The 16860-nt window shown below is 36.8% G+C and overlaps 1 protein-coding gene across 11 annotated transcripts in view; it reads left to right on the top strand.

Moving 5' to 3' along the window:
- LOC5572317 (USP6 N-terminal-like protein) overlaps nucleotides 1–16860 on the top strand; it is a 70504-nt gene that overhangs the window by 10323 nt on the left and 43321 nt on the right. For 4 of the 11 annotated variants that reach the window (XR_002502326.1, XR_002502325.1, XM_021853422.1 and 1 more), the window contains exon 2: nucleotides 1556–2028. The gene's annotated coding sequence lies outside the window, so the exon portion shown is untranslated. Of the gene's footprint in view, nucleotides 1–1221; nucleotides 1425–1555; nucleotides 2029–16860 lie in introns of those variants that run through there. The other 7 variants (XM_021853426.1, XM_021853423.1, XM_021853419.1 and 4 more) reach the window with 3 other exon arrangements.

The following is a 16860-nucleotide window of genomic DNA, read 5'->3' as shown; positions in this document are numbered from 1 at the left end:
GGCGAAATTCAACACATTTTGCTCTGAACCAAGTCGATTTTTCACTTTAAGAACATTTAATTTCTGGATTTACAAAACGACGAAAGTAAGATTTCCAACTTTCGCAACCCAACCACTACTTTCGCCGCTCCGTTGTATGGAGAGGCAAAGTGACTTAACCACGAATCAAAACAAAACACTACTTGAGCCGATTTTACACTGGTAGAAAAACGACGAAAGTAATTGAATGAATCGGCTTATCATTTTGTTATAACTATTTTTGTGGGAAATAAAAGAAACTACCTAGTTTTTGAACGCGAGCTGATTGTATGCAAAGTTCAAGCGATGTACACGGCGAAAAAATGAGAAAAAGGTGATTCATTTTAAAACAGTTTTAGAAGACATGTTGTGATTCTTCTGAATTAATTTTCTCAAAACCGTATGGAAGTTACTTACGTCGATTTGAAAAAGTAATCGAGAATTGATTTATTACGAATAATTGACAATACGGCAATTTGAGGATGTTTCCGAGGACGCTGCTGCTGTGCCGTTGGGATGCAATATATTATCTATTGTTAAGGAATGATTCAAATATTACCTAACGCAAAATTTTATTTTAAACATATATCTTTTCTAAATTCACAAACCATTACATTCTGGATTATAACTAAAAGAAGGTTGCAATTATGACATTTGACTATAATACAAATGCAGCAAATTAAATGGCGTAGTTAACGTCATGCGGTTGTGTCTTGTACATAACCCTCACTGATTTTTTTTGTCAGTACCTAGAAATCTTTCATAAGTTCGTGACGGTCCTAAATCAGGAAATAGAAGAAGCTAACGTTATCCAACGTCAACTTGGCGGTCGTATCTCGGAAACAACCTCTTACTTTTTGTTTTCAATCACGAGTTCAAAAGTAATAACAGTTTGACTAAAGTGAAATATTTCATGAAAAATTATAAACGATTTATCTGAAAACAGGAAGCTTGTTAAAATCTAATACATTTTAAAAAAATCATTCGAGATTTTAGTCCTTGCTATCTTGCTATTTTAACCACGTTATTTGTTATATGTTAGCTTCATTAAATGTTTTTGCATATAATTTTAATGCAGTTATTAAAACACTAAATTCGCAAAATGTTGTATTCAGAACTAAAAATGCTCTATGATAACAGTTTTCATAACTTTCGATATCATTCGCTTCAGCAAAAACTGCAATACTGCTGCATACCCACAATCGTAGATCAAGTTTTGACGTTCGTCGCAAAAGACGATATACCTTCCTATGAGTATACTCGCAAGCACACTACATCGGGAAACCAGAAGTGGCAGTGTGTTGTCTCTATCTGGTCGGGTCGGAGCTGTTGCTGGTCGGGGAGCAGCTGCTGTGTTAGTTGCTGGTCGTGACTTGGGGCTAGGTTGTGCACTATTGTTCAGATAGGTATTTTGTAGCTTTCGATTTCGTCGCGTGCTAGATTTTCGGCTCCTATACGTGCCGTACCCGTATACCGAGAAGAAGTTTTCTTTCTGTGCTTGGAATTAATGTGTGAAATATTTACCATCAAATTACAGCAGCAACAGCTGCTTGCAGCAGTGAGTGAGTGAGTAACCATTGCGTCGTCGTTTGTGGGAAAGCTTATTACCATGATGAATCGTACTTAGGTATGCGGTAGTCACATAAGAAGATAAGATAAACCACAAGCAGTGTTCTGTGCGTAAATCTATTCGAAAATCTGCTTGAGCCAAACTTGGCAGTGAATCAAAATAAGTGCTGCAGCTTTACACAGAAGATAGCAAACGGGTTCAATAACCACTGCCCCCGAAAACCAGGAAGTGACGAGAGAAGTTTATTCGAGTGTCTGCTGCTGTTCTTGTGAATAAGTGGAGTACAACGACGAGAGCACCTGCTTCTCCCCGGTTTTGGTTCTGCTGCAGTTTGGAAGGCGTTTTCGGCATTCCGTCTATATACCTGGACCTATCTGTATTCAACAGCCCTGGTAATTTCACATGAGAAATCGAAACAGCGATCATCAGTAGTTGAGCAGGTGAGTTAAACCAAACCAAACAAAACTCATGATTATTACCATAAATTATCGGCTCGTGGCTCGCTTCTTTCGGCGATGAACTCATTGTGGTGGTGGTATGGCTTCCAAACCAGTTTTTCCTTTCTACGGTTTGGGGTGTTTTCTCTGGAGCGTGAAATTTTCGGCGGATCTTTATTTTGCTCCGGTTTGCGATATGCAATTGATTTCTGCTATTATATGGTTGGTTCAAACATATGCTGATTTAATATTTTGGTAGGCTGCTATTTATTGTATTTGCCAGACATTATATTAATTTTCTCTTATTGTTGTACATCTCGACTCAGAAAAGTGTCAAAAATTGGATCCAGCTTTCTGTTTTGAATACTCCAAAATTATGATTTAATTCCTGCTTATACCCTAGATCTGCTTCGAAAATCCTTGCAACAATTTTCTGCTGCAAAAGGGTATCATGCATTTCCACTTATTATTTGCTTTATTTATATTTTCAAGCTAAGGTAGAATACATACAATAATTACATTTATTTTTTACATGCTATGGATTACTTGTATAGTCCATTAGTCGCGTTTTAAGCTGTTAATTGGTCCATTTTGAGCATAATGCGTTCTGTATGATTTTTTTGAAAATAATTTTCTTGTTGCTCGATGCCTAGCGGGTGTGCAGAAGTTTAATTGAGAGAGAAGTGCAGCCGAGACTATACGGTTCGAAATAATGTTGTTGATGAAGAGAATCATTGGGAATTCCTGGTGTTGCTTAAGTGTTTCCAAGTTGATGAGCATGTAGCGTGCTTCATATGATGTAAGTGGCATTAGAGCCCAATTTAATTTCCGAAGGGCGTATAAAAGGAATTGTTTCTGTACTGATTATTCTTCTGTACTGTATGTGTAAGACATGGTACGGGATCCATACTAGGTGGCAATTCCAGAATTGGTCTTACATATGTAATATACAAAAGTTTAATAGTATATGGGTCTTTTATGAAATACGGGTCTTGAAGTTTACAGAAGTTGGTAAGATTTTTTGGATGCAGAAATCAGACTATACGGCAGGAAACTTTTGATTTTATTAAAAACCTTTAAGTCGAAGTAAGTCTCAAGTGTCGGCAAAGGGTTCTATCCAGAATGCCGTTAGGCCGAATGCCGTCCGTCCGAAAGGGTTGTTAGGCCAAAAGGGTCATTACGCCGAAAATAACCGATAGCTCTAATGTAAGGTCAAATGGGTAACTAACAGGGATATGTCAAGACAATTTGCATTACCTAGAAGCTGCCGAATGTATTTTTTCGGTCGAATGGATTGTTTGATCAGGATAATTTGCATTACCTAGAAGCCCGCAATTAGGGGCCTTTCTTAGCCGAGTGGTTAGAGTCCGCGGCTACAAAGCAAAGCCATGCTGAAGGTGTCTGGGTTCGATTCCTGGTCGATCCAGGATCTTTTCGTAATGGCAATTTCCTGGATTTCCCTGGGCATAGAGTATAATCGTACCTGCCACACGATAAACGAATGCGAAAATGGCAACTTTGGCAAAGAAAGCTCTCAGTTAATAACTGTGGAAGTGCTCATTGAACACTAAGCTGAGATGCAGGCTCTGTCCCAGTGAGGACGGAGAAGAAGAAGAAGAAGACCATATCGGCCTAACGGCATTCGGCCTAATGACATTCGGCCTTACGGCATTCGGTCTAACGCCTTGTACCCTCGGCACAGGTACGTTTCTTCACTTATAGGCTTCCAGATAACAACATTTCTTAAGCAAATATAAGGCTTGGCTGATTATGTTGATAACATCGGGTAAATAACAAAGTTTGCGGAAGCTGTGAATCATTACGATGAATGTACTGAGAATAGTTTGATCAAAAATATTTAAACAAGAAAACTGTACTTATTCTGTATTCAAGGTGAGGTAAGACAAGTTGACTTAGGTGACAGAAGTCAGCTTGCTTCAATTTGAGATTAACTCGTCTTGACCTGGGAGGGAGAAACCGATACAAAATTTCTGTACGTCAAGGTGAGCCGAGATTTCTGCTATCACGAACTGTCACTGTGAGCCCGGATCTTAAAGAGTGGACAAACATGAAAAAGCGCGTAATTTATCAACACATATTTTTGCATTTTAACCAAGTTGACAACAATCGGTTGAAATTCAATTCCTGCAAGTCCAAAAGCAATGTCACGATAGCATCTTTTATTTTGATAGAGCGTAAGTATTGAAACACGCATCTTTACACTCTTTACAAATAAAAATGAAAATTAAAAACACAGAAAACTATGGCTCTTTTCCCATGTTTGTCCAGAAAGATCGAAGGTGCACAACAAATGAAAACTAGCGATTTTCCCCAAGCCTGCCCTGACTGTCGTTAGGGAGCTGGAGTTATCTTGCAGTTAGGAAAAGTTTTGTTTCATTTTTCGTGTGTAGACCCTCCCAGGTCTTGACCTTAGACTAGACGTGTAAGGTCAAAGTACAAAAACGAAACCAATTGCCTGTCAAAAAAGACCACTCCCCATTGGTCGTTTTGGCAAACGCCTACTTCCACATCGTTCAGTTGGATTGCAACAGGGCATTTTTTTTTTGCTAGCCCGGCCGTATTGCTAGTGTATAAAATAGACTTTCACCAAAAGTTTGAATATTTTTCATAAAATCTTTTTGTTTTAAATCAATTTATATTCGATTGTAAGTTTGCCGCATAAGATTTCTACATTGCTAAATTGATTAAAAATGCTAAATTATGAACAATATAAACAATATAATGGAAATAGTCAATTTCTCTAAATATATCGTAGGTTTTGCGTAAAAACCTGATTTTCAAAGTAGTTAGCATTGCATTAGATGAATAAAGCATGCAAGAAACAATCAAATTAAATCTTGATGTTCACAAGATTTGCTTAAGGACATATCCCCATAAGTATCAAAATGGCCTCTAATATGGCACCTTACTTCCCCCTTCGCTTTCCGCTCCCTCCTCCCACGCTTCTCACAGTGTTTTGGAGAGCGATCACAAAAAATGATTATTTGAAGTTACTAACCTTATTGTAGAGCGGTGGTTTCTTAACTGAAAGCATTCCATAATGTGTTTTTCACAAATCACCAGTTTTTGAAAGCAAATACGTTGTTATTGCTGTGATTTGTGTTATAAAATACCACACACTTCCGAATCACTTCTTCTTCACGCACCGAGATATTGTTTGCTGGCTTTTCGGTGCCCGTTCTAAAACTCACTTTTAATCGTATTTCTACTCACCGTAGCAATTCAAAAATCTAATGCGATACTTGAAACACTTTGATTATTCACGCACGATGCTCCTGGGAGCAATAAATCACTTATATTAGTCAATTTGTGCTCGAAAACAGCACCGGAACGCGAATTCACTGAGCCAACATTGTTTATGATTCGGATGCGCCGCTCTCACTGATTGGAAGTGATGCCAGTTTTTATGTTTGCAATTAGAATGGTTTGGATATTCATACACTTGCTACAACCACGTATTTTACAATTTCATAATACTCAAAAGGTGTACAATGTCATAAGTGTTGCAAAACATTTTTATCCGCGAGAAAAACAATGTACGACGCAATTTAACAGCAAAAATGAATATAAGATTATTATACAGTACAATTGTCTGTAGAATTCAAATGCATACTGATGGCAACTTTCTCCGTCCGTGAGAAGCGAGAGAAGAGAGGAGAAAACTGCCAAAAATAGTAAACAACACACGCATGGTGTGAAAAATGCTTATAATTTTGGTAAAAAAAAACTTGATTTCACTACCAAATTAAATAAATTGTGATTTTGAGTTTTTATGAAGTTGTTGATGAATTCATATCGACAATAATACCTTTGTATGAAACGTGTGCAAGTAACACTACCTACATAATTTTGATGGTGGAGGTACCGTCGGACGGGGCTACTTTTGATTCCAGGGGCTACTTTGGACACTCACCTTTTGTATTTATTAGCAGCGTAAATATTAATCTGAGCAATTTTGTGTCTTCAGCACTTTTATTAACCAATATATGCTCTACCACTAGGCATGATTTTTTCTTGGAACAACATCAACAATAACAGGATAACCAAGAAAACATTTCAAAAAAGCCCGAATAAATATTCACAAGGCATAAAACATTGGCTATACAAACATTGTTTGAATTTTACCTATGTCTTGGAAACTTATTGGGAGCATCACAAAACTATCGAATCGTCATGTTTCATGAAAATCTTGTGATTTGTTTGGCTTAAAATTGTTGTTTTATTAAAATAATAGATCAAAGGTCTTATTTTTGCGGCTTTTATTTTATTATAATGTTTTGGTTTGTGTATTTTACAAAAAAAAATAAAATAAATGTTTGTAAAAGTGAATAGACATAAAACACATATATTTCAATACGTACCAATGCCAAATTAACAACATAATCTCTGAAAAACTATTTTTCGTCATATTTTACGTGAATTTGTAGTACAGAACAGTTGCAGCCTTCAAATGCCTAAATTAAACTACTCTTAAGCCAGCTCTAAACTGCTAAGAAGCTAAGAGCATATTACAAAAGCAAACTTACTTCTTTACGATCTTGCTAAACTTTACTTCATAGATTGCGTTTTTAATGAAAATTTCTTACTGGTATTAAATTGGTTACCGGTATTAATGTGACTCTTCAACATATCGTTCATATAACAGTAAAAATAGAAAAAAAAAAGAGTTTTTGTACATAACTCATTTATCATCGCAGTACCTAGTAGTTACGTCGTTCGTTTATGTCAACTTGAAAATCGAGCATTCGTAACTGATAGTTAAATTTAAGAGGAAGATGAAAATTTAAGTTTCATACTGCAAACTGAGAATAGTGAATGGCATGTTTCTTTGAAATTTGTTATATATGTGTAATTGATTGTAGCTTTGCAATTTTCTACATTAAGTTTATCAATGAAAAACGTTCCATAACATCACGGTGGACGACAATTTATTGAATCAGTTTGAAAGTTATAAGGAAAAATCATTTCATTATCAAATTGTGAAAATGTCCAAAGTAGCCCCTTTTTTGTCTTGAAGGACACACTTTTTTCGCTATTCAAGCATTTTTGTTATTTCTTGATGGATTTGCCTCATATTTTGCACATTTGTTAAGTACATATACAACTTAAATATAGGCAAAAAATATCAACATCTATCCATAATTCTAAGAGTTACAAATCCTCAAAGTTAAAGAATGTGGAAATAATGTCAAAAGAAGCCCCGTTTGACGGTATACATGAAACATGATGATTCATTTTTGGCCGACGCACATAACATTGTGCTCCGCCTTGTTGGGTGGCTCGAGAGGGTGCTTTAGCGGGTGGCTCGAATGGGTGGCAACATTATGTTTACGTGCTCAATGAACCTTCACAGATCTTTATAGATTGTCCGATAGCTTATTCAAAAAGCAATCTTAGAAAAATAAAATTAAATAAGAATTCGTGCTTTAGGTCGGAAAAATGCGGAGAACTCACTGACAAAAATATAATTGATTTTATATCGAATTTTACACATCCCATACTTTTTCGTCCCAAGTTGTCCCAGGCTAAAATTTATTTCCAAGGGTACTTTGAGAAGTAAACTAAAGGATCGTGAAGAATTTAGCTGCACAAATTTGCACTCTTCTAATTTAGGGCTTTTTGATTTTTTCAATATTATTAACCACTTTCTATTACAAACAGCTAATAAATAATTCAGAGAATAACTAAATATCGCTAAATCATTCATATCATCATTTCTATGTAAGTTCTAACATTCATAATGGTTTGCACAACGTTAATCGCATAAATGGCTTATATGCATCATTAGTAACAAAACTTATTATTACGCTTTAGGCCCTATTCAAAAGTTAGTCTCGAAAAGTTGTTTTTGAAAATAAAACATCAAATTTGTATCACAAAACTCATAAATACGACATGAGATGAAAAAAATATTTTGGTCGCCATTTTGTATGGAAACCGCCCATAGTGCAGTTATGGCTATAGTGGTTCCTTATTTGGCCACACGAGTTTTCTCGAAAACTTTCACATTTTCAATAGTTTTGAATATTTTAACATCAAGATGTATGTGATACTGAACTACTTAAACACACAGAATGATTAAAAATTTTAAGATATTCAAATTATCACGTATGGTGAAATAGGGAACCATTATGTCCATAACCCTACATTTAAACAAGAATCACTTTCTTTTGCTTACCGTTTATGGGTACCGGTTTTCAGGAGTTTGGTGAACTGGGACAAAATTGTTCTTGTTCCAAGTGATCTCACGTTTGCTGGAAAGTGACTTACAGGACGTTTACCACACAATAACTTTTACGGGAAGAGTGGACGTCTGGCTATTTGGAAAGAAGTATATCAAACAATATATGTATTATGTTATACTGATGGCTTCCTTCTTGAAGACAGAGCTGGTGCTATATTCTCGTGAGCTAAGACTGAATCAGTTCTATTTACTTGGTAGACACTGCACCATTTTTCAGGTGAAAATATTTGCTCTTATGTGTGAAGTGCATTCAGAACCTCAACAGCACGTAATGGGTAAGGTAATTTACTCCCATTCAGATAGTCAGGCTGCTATAAAAGCTCTTACTTCGGCCTACTCAAGATCCTTTTATCGTACATTTTTTTACATCGTTCTCATACATAGAGTCATGGTAAATGAGAAGAAGATCATTACCCTCGGAATAGATAACACCACCCTCATCAAAATGAATGGTTTAACACCTTGATAGTGTCAATCAAACCCATGAATGCGAGGACCATGTGTTCAGATCGTGAGACGTTTAAATCACATTGATCACATATTTCACACACTCCCTCACGGTCACCATTCCGTTACCCAATCGAAATCCGCTTGCCCCTTAAAAGCCATAAGGTAGGCCTTTTAGTTGCGATTTTCTCTGCGCGCATTCGTAACAACAAACCGCTACCCGGGGGTTTCAAAACATTGGACCGCAGGCTTCCACGCTGGTTACGGTAAACGCATCATATGGTTGCGTCAAGGTCGTCTTCGCCGTCAACCGTCCGTTTTAGTTTGGCTTTGAGGGGCGCCGTATAGTGTTTCATATCATTCCGGTGCTACTGCTGGAACTTGATTCATTATTCGCCGGAGGGAAATCACCCATCCCGTTGCCGAACCGTGTCGTACCATACGCCATCAGATTGCGAATGCTTACATTACACACATTGTTTTCCGATCGACTCTACATATTTATATACAGATTTAGAAATGGGAATCACAGATTCACAGGGCTGGTAGCAGGTCTTTTTTAGATATTCAATTACTATTTTAATGCAAATCTCTAAAATGTCTCTATTTCAATGGAAGGTGTATGAAGAACAGCCGAATGATTCGCGATTTTTCACCGAATTTTTTTTCTCATTTCTCGAGGAAAAGCTTCAAGAATTCTTTCAGTGATTTCTTCTGAACTACTTTCAGGGACTCTTCCAGGCATTTCTCTAGAGAATTCTTTAGAGATTTTTAAAGCAATGTTCAGAGAAATTTTAAAATTTAATTCAGGAAATTAAACGTAACTACCTTCGCTAATTTTCACTGTGATTACCCTGAAGTTTTTCCAGATACTGTTCCAGGATTTCCTCCAGATATTTTCTCATCAATTTATTTGCCGTAGATTCTCCAGTAGTTACTCTACCAGATCTTATAAGAGTTTTTCCAAGAAAATCTTTGAAGGTTCATAACAAATTAATAAAAAAACCGTTAGGGGTTTTTTCAGAAGCCCTACAATAATTACACAAGCAGATCCTACGCTAATTTTTCCATTTATTGTTCTAGCAATTCGTTCATGAATTCATCAACAGTTTGTCACAGGAATTGCTCCAAAATTCTTCCAAAGATTATCATACGAAATGTATTAACCCGACGGCCGAAAATTTAAGAACTTTTCCAGAAATTCCTCAAAAATATTGACCAGGCATAATTTATCAAGTTCCTTCAGAAGGATTTCTAAGAATTTCTCCTGCAGTTCTTCCAAAGAATCCTCTAGTAATTTCTTGAAAATTCACCGTGACTTCCTCAGGAGTTACGAAGTTTATTCAGAGATCCTTGCAAGAGCTCATAAGGAACTTTCACAGGAGTTTTTATCAGAGATTTCTATAGAATCTGTTTTTCAAACACCTTCCGGATGTTCGATACACAATTCAGTGGAGCCATCCCTGAAAAATCCTAGATAAACTTATTCAGAGCTACTTGATTTTTGGGTTCCCTTAAAGAAAGAGTTCTAAAATAAATTCATGCCTAAAATCTTAAAAAAAATCTTCAACGACAATTTTAGAGAAAATCCTAAGAAATCAATGGTTAAGTTCTCTAATATGTCTCAAACGAAAGCCTTAAAAGAAAACCTAGCGAAATCGATTGAAAAAGCACTGGAAGAACTCCTGGAGCACATAGGACTTTTTGAGAAATTCGTGATAAAATCTTTGAAACAATCACTAAGGAAATACATGGCGGCATGTCTGAGGTAATTTCTTGGGCCGACCATTAAAAAACATGTACCTTGAATGGTATCTTGAATTTTTGAAAAATGCATACAGTAATACGAGCAGTTATACTTATTTAATGTCACAACTTTTACTTGTCGTAATTAAAAAAAAAAAACGAAAAATTGGCTATATTGGCACAAGTAGAGGTAACATTTTCAACTACTGACTTGCTGACAATCGAATTGTCATAGAGCATCAGCTAAACATTTTACAAAAAAAATACGGGCTGAATTCTTTGAAAATTTCTTATCTGCTGATTCCTGTTCGGATTATTTTTCCTTCTTCGTTTTCTTGGTTCCTGTATGTCCTCTTTTTTAAAGTATAAAGTCCTAAAGATCCTATTTGTAAGACACTCACCCGCTACCAGCCCTGCAATTGTTCCTCTAGCAAATCTTCCAAACATTCCTGGAATTCTTTCAAAAAAATCCACAATCAAAGAGTTATTGACGATATTTGTTCAGTGGGTTTTTTTAGGAAACCCTATAATATTTTTCCAGGAGTTCCAACGCCGATGTTACCGATTATTCTTTTAACCACTCTCGTATGGATTCCTTTAAGAATTTATCCATGATTTCTCCCAGAAAAACTTTTGGTAACACTCCAAATTTGATCGAGGTCTGAAGTTCTTCAGGAGTCAACATTTCATCCAGTGATTAGTTTTGCAGTTCCTCCAAACATATCTCGAGTAAAATCTCTATGGGTTCTTCAAAAGTCAATTTAAGGCTTCCAGTAACGTAATATATCATTTCTAGATATTTGTTTTAGGTAGGGAAAATGTACCAGTTATGGCCATAATGGTTCCCTATTTGAACGTATGTAAAACTTCAATCATACATAAGTTTTCTCAGAGATTGTTTTACGATTACCTTTAGAAATAGGTCATCTAGTAATCCATGCAAAATTTCTTTGACCATTGCCTGAAGCAGTACTGTTAATCGTAATATTTTTTGATAAATTAAAATGATTGTGGCATATTTCCATGCACCACTAAATATTACTAACCAATAGTTATTTGGAAAAGGTTATCTGAAAATTAGAAGGATGATATTAGCAATATTTAATTATCAAAGTCCCGTGACAGTCATGAGATTCAACAGACCTGTCATGGAAACATACCTGGATAAATTCTATGTACACTCCTTGGGGAATGTCTCAAATCATATCCTGAAAGCAGAGACCCGTCGTCTTTTTTTCATGTGGATTATGGTAATAGCTTTACAATTTAAAGATCCTTCGTTTGACAATAAATAGATCAAACTGCCCACGGTGTGTTTCGTAGAACAAGTTTATTGCAAAAAAATAGGTAAGTCTGAAACTTCTCCACAATTAAGTCTAGGTTTCTCGCGTTCATTTGCTGCTTAAACCAAAATAATCGGTCGGGGGGTCCAGAGTAATTTTGTTTTTGTTTGATTTCGAGAGACTTGCACATATGTTTGAATTTGCCTATCTATGTTTTTATATACATTAGGGCGGTTTAAAATTAAAAAATGTTTGAGAATTCAATCTCACATATGTTCCTTACTATCCTTACTATAAAAATAGTGTTCAGTGAAATTCGCAGCTTTCTAAGTGGTGATTTAAGGTGGCCCAAAGACAATGTAGGTTTATATGGAAATTACTATGAAGAAATTTTAAGGTATGCTCCAAACACGCTTGTACTGTAATGTAAGTACAAACTTATTATCCCATTGTTAAAGCTCATTCTTCAAACCATAATAAAGGAATTTGCTTAAGAGAGAAATTCAATTCGACAGATAGCAGAAGAGATATTCATGAGTTTGTTTGCTATTATTTAGCTTGACCCCTCTACCGGCAGCTTCATTTTTTCAGCACAAAAAAATATTTGAATCGCGATAACTTTCCTGTTTCTCTATATTTTTCCACCATTTTTTCACAACTTCTCAATAAACTCTTCTACTTTTGGAATCTATGTCGGTATTGACCATTGGTCAACTGGTTTTAAAAATATTTCGGTGTTCCTTGGGGGACCGACACTTCCCATATAAAATTTCAATATGATGTTTTAAGAAGTTTTCAAGATCTCGTTACGGCTAGAGTGGTACCAAAAACATAAAAGCTCATTGCTCAAAAACAGTTACACCGATTTGTTTAATTTCTTCACAATAGACTTTCATCAAAGTTTAGTTTTGAAAAGCGAATAACCGAATATGAGAAAAAATCTGTAGCCAGAGATAATTACGAGAGTTATGGCTATGCGTCGGTCCGCCCAGGAATTTTGGAATATCTCCGAATATAGATGACCAATGCTCAAAACCGATACAGATTCGGAAAATAAAAGAGTTTTTTGAGAAGTTGTGGAAATTTTTTTCAAAAATTAAAAAAAAAAGTCATCGCGATTTGAACATTTTGAAAAATGAAACTGCCGGCAGAGGTGTTAATATGGGGTTATAGTACTGCAAACAAGTACAAAAATCCCAAACCCATTTTAGCCTCATGATGTTAGTTTCTGATCTTTTCATAAGCACTGTGCCATTAAGAAAATAACATAAAAAATATAAGGTTTGAAACTTGTCAAATACCATCCAAATTAGCGTATTTTTCAGCACCATGGGGCAAGTATATTACATGCCTTATAACAAGGTTTATCACATGCGAAGCCCTCTACTAGTTAATTCGAATAACTGAAATTGTTTTGTTTGAAAGGCGGATAAGTCACTTTTGTATCAAGGGGTCATGCACAAATTACCTCACGCTACAAGAGGGGGAAGGGGGTTAAGCCCTGCTTGACAAGCCTTACAAAATTATCGGAGGACTCATACAGAAAGTGTGACAAAGGGGGGGGGGGGGGGGAGGCGGTCGAAAAAATTGAAATTTAGCGTGACATAATTTGTGTCCATCCCCTACGAGTAAGAAGAGAAATTTCGCATAATTTATGATCTCGTCCTAAAAAAAGCTTGTTATTACTGAGCAAACGAATGGATTTACACTTTATTTCACAATGCTACGACGAAGAGATCCTCCTCTGTCTCCCAGCGGTGACAGTTTTTATTTTGGTCCGTTTATCTGCTTAATAACAACGAGCTACACACTCGGTTATCAATGGTTTTAAGGGTGAATATACATAGAAGCCAAACCTCGAATTTTCAAAAGCACAAGTCTAGAGAAGCAGACAACCGGTAACTCACTGGTCACTCGCTGGTGGCAACTAATCAATAAAATGTTCAACGCAAAAGGTTGTCAGGTTCTCAAGATACAAATCTACAAACAAGCTCTTGAAAATTCGAGGTTTGATATCGATGCATCTTTACCTATTAAACATATTTCCTCATAACTTCTTACATCATTATGACCAATTTAAGTACGATTTTCAAAGTTTTTCGTGGACAATAACTAAAATGACGTTTGAGACAGTGTTGCAATTATGCGTATATCATATGTCATATATGCTTATTACAGCTCTTTTGAGCAAGAACAACTTTACCTTCCAAGCCAAGGTGTTCAAATAGTTTGATCTTGCAGTTTGTCCCGTATCTATGTTCAACGCAATGTGTGTCGGTACAAAAACACATATCCATGAATACTTCAAACAAAATAAAAAAAAAATGTTCTGGACCCCCCGACCGATTATTTTGATTTTGGTCGCAAATGAAAGAGCAAAGTCTAATTGTTTTTAGTTCGAAATTTCAGACTTACCTATTTTTTTGTAATAAAGTTACTCCACAAAGACACCGTGTGCCTTAACAACCAGTGATGATGCACAGATTTTATTATTTATTTTTAAGTTAAAAACAATTCGATGAATTGTAAAAACTCTGTGTATATCGATGGTTAATATGGTCGACATCGTTCACAAAGCCAAGGAGCATGTGCGACCGTGTGAAGATAGTGCCGTTTCTCTACATGCTAAATCTCCCAATAGCGCCTGTTGCTGGAGGCGTTGAATATTATCTTCAAACCTATTCTTACAGCAGATATACAACAAATATATTGTCTTTAATTAGCTAAAAAGCTAAAATAAACATTTATTGTAACAAATATCTCTTATAAATCAATTACTGGCAATTTCGGTGACAAACAATGGGAAGAAATTTGCTTCCATTACGAGTGATAATTACCTCCACACTAGTCTTATTATTGTATTGACAAGCAGCAGCGTAGACTAATTTGTTAGGAATGTTCATTGGAATGAGTACTCAAAATTAAGGAACGAATTTCTTTGTAACAGCGCCCTTGAGTGCAATGATGAACAACCAAAAATGAGTCTCCCTGCTTCAATCCGTCTAACGTCACAAACGAGGTTGACACCTCGTCTGCAATCCGAACATTTGATTCCGAACCATCGTAGCGTAGCACGTATCAGCCTAATTAGTTTTGCCGGAAACCCATGTTCAGACATTATTTGCCACAGCCTATTTCTTTTCACTGAATCGTACCCCGTCTTGAAATCAATAAAGAGATGGTGAGTCTGCAAGCTATACTCCCGGAATTTATCTAGGATCGGTTCAACAGGATGCGCGACCGTTGTTTGTACGCCAAATTCAACAGGGTAATTCCTCTTGTATTTGTCACACTCCAATTTGTGCGCTTTCTTGTAGATTGGGCGTATGAGGCCAACCAACCAGCCGGTGGGCTTTTCTTCGTCCTCGCATACCGTCAAAAGTACGCGATGGTTCGACTGGTAAAGCTGCCCACTTCCGTGCTTGAGAAGCTCGACCGGGATCTCGTCCTTCCCAGCCGCCTTACAGTTCTTTAGCTCGCTGATAGCCTTTCTAACCTATCCTATGGTTGGTGGGTCCACAGCTTGATCGTCATCATCTATGTTCATTCTGTTTCTCGCTACCATTCCCGCTTTCCATTTTCAATGTCCAACAATTGCTGAAAATGCCGTTTTATCGGTCAGTAAATTCCCTTCCTGATAATTGCACATGGCGGGCACTGGTACGGTATTGTGTCGCGCGCCATTGGCTGCTGCATAAAATCTCCGCATATCGTTCCGTTTCATGGTATCTTGAGCTTCATCTATTAGGGTCGATGTACCAATAGCCGCATAGCTAAGAACAAACATTCGTATAAAATAGAAAAATAACGCTAGCGTCAATATTTTCACATCATCTGAAAGCTTTTTATCTTGGTTTTGTGGGAAAAACATGAAAACTACGAAAACTTGTATGTTTGTATTTATTATCGCATGTGTCACTATAGGAATCCATGTGCCTATAGTAGCACTATTTCTAATTTCTGTTCCTATAGTAGCACTAGCAACGCCGTGGCAAAATATTTATCAAAACCGTATTTTTACAAAACTTTTATATTTTTCCTACAAAGTGTGGATCAAAAGCTTTCGTTTGATGTAACAAAAAAAGGTTTATTCATCAATTATTTCGTATAATAAAAAATAGTTTCTCTCAGTAGTGCTACTATAGGAACAATAGGTTTACTATAGGCGCAAGAGAGCTCAAATTTTAAGCAAAACTAATTGTTTCGATCATTTTTTTTAACAAAATCAAGCTGTGTATCAATGGTACTTAGATAAACAGCTCCTGACCTTCAAGTCAAAAAATGTTTTGAAAAGATTTATAGCAAAACGGCCGTAAAAGCCACTAGTGCGACTATAGGGGACTGCCCACTAAGGGAATATCGACCCTACACTCTATTCGTACTGCCTTTTCTTTCTGCGCCGGATTTGGCTCTCGCTGCCCTATGTTGCTCAAAAAATTGCCAAAAAAATGTTCCAGGACGGTCGAGCCATCGGTCATCTCAAACAGCAGTACGCTCGTACTTTGTGTAACTCGCTTGAGCTTGAGCTTGATTGGCCGCCCGTGGTTGCTACTCCAGTATCGCCAGATAAGCTGCGCCTGCCACGTCAGAATGCAGACCAATTAGGGGAAAGGGGAGGAATTGATGATGCATTAAACTAGCTCCCACAGTATACCACTGCGTCTACGCCAGTTCATACTGGAAGGTGTAGGGCTGGTATATTTTTTTATGGCAGAGAGGCTTGCTGTTTGGTTAGCAGACCGCCTATGTATCAGGCGTAAGGAAAGGCGGGAGAATAGAAGCGTAGGGAAACGGTTTTTTGTCCGTCTCGGGTTCTAGCAAATGCTTTGGACTGTGATAGATCAACTGTGATATATAAGGAGTGGAAGACAGAAGGAAATGGAAATATACAACTATAAAGTACGAGGATGAAATGGACGGGCCTGGAATTGAACCCATGACCCGGTAGCCGTTGGACCATCAACCCCGTCATTTATTTAACCTTCCAGTCGTCGCGAGGTTTGACACCGTCAGAACAACGCTACTGTTGTTTGTGAACGAAAAGCGACAACAGCGCGACAACTGAAGTGTTAACTAGCGAGTTTTATTCAAGAT

This window comes from Aedes aegypti, chromosome 3, assembly GCF_002204515.2.
Source record: "Aedes aegypti strain LVP_AGWG chromosome 3, AaegL5.0 Primary Assembly, whole genome shotgun sequence".
NCBI lineage: Eukaryota > Metazoa > Arthropoda > Insecta > Diptera > Culicidae > Aedes > Aedes aegypti.
Note: the sequence above shows the minus strand (reverse complement) of the source record. Positions and strands in the feature narration are given on the sequence as shown.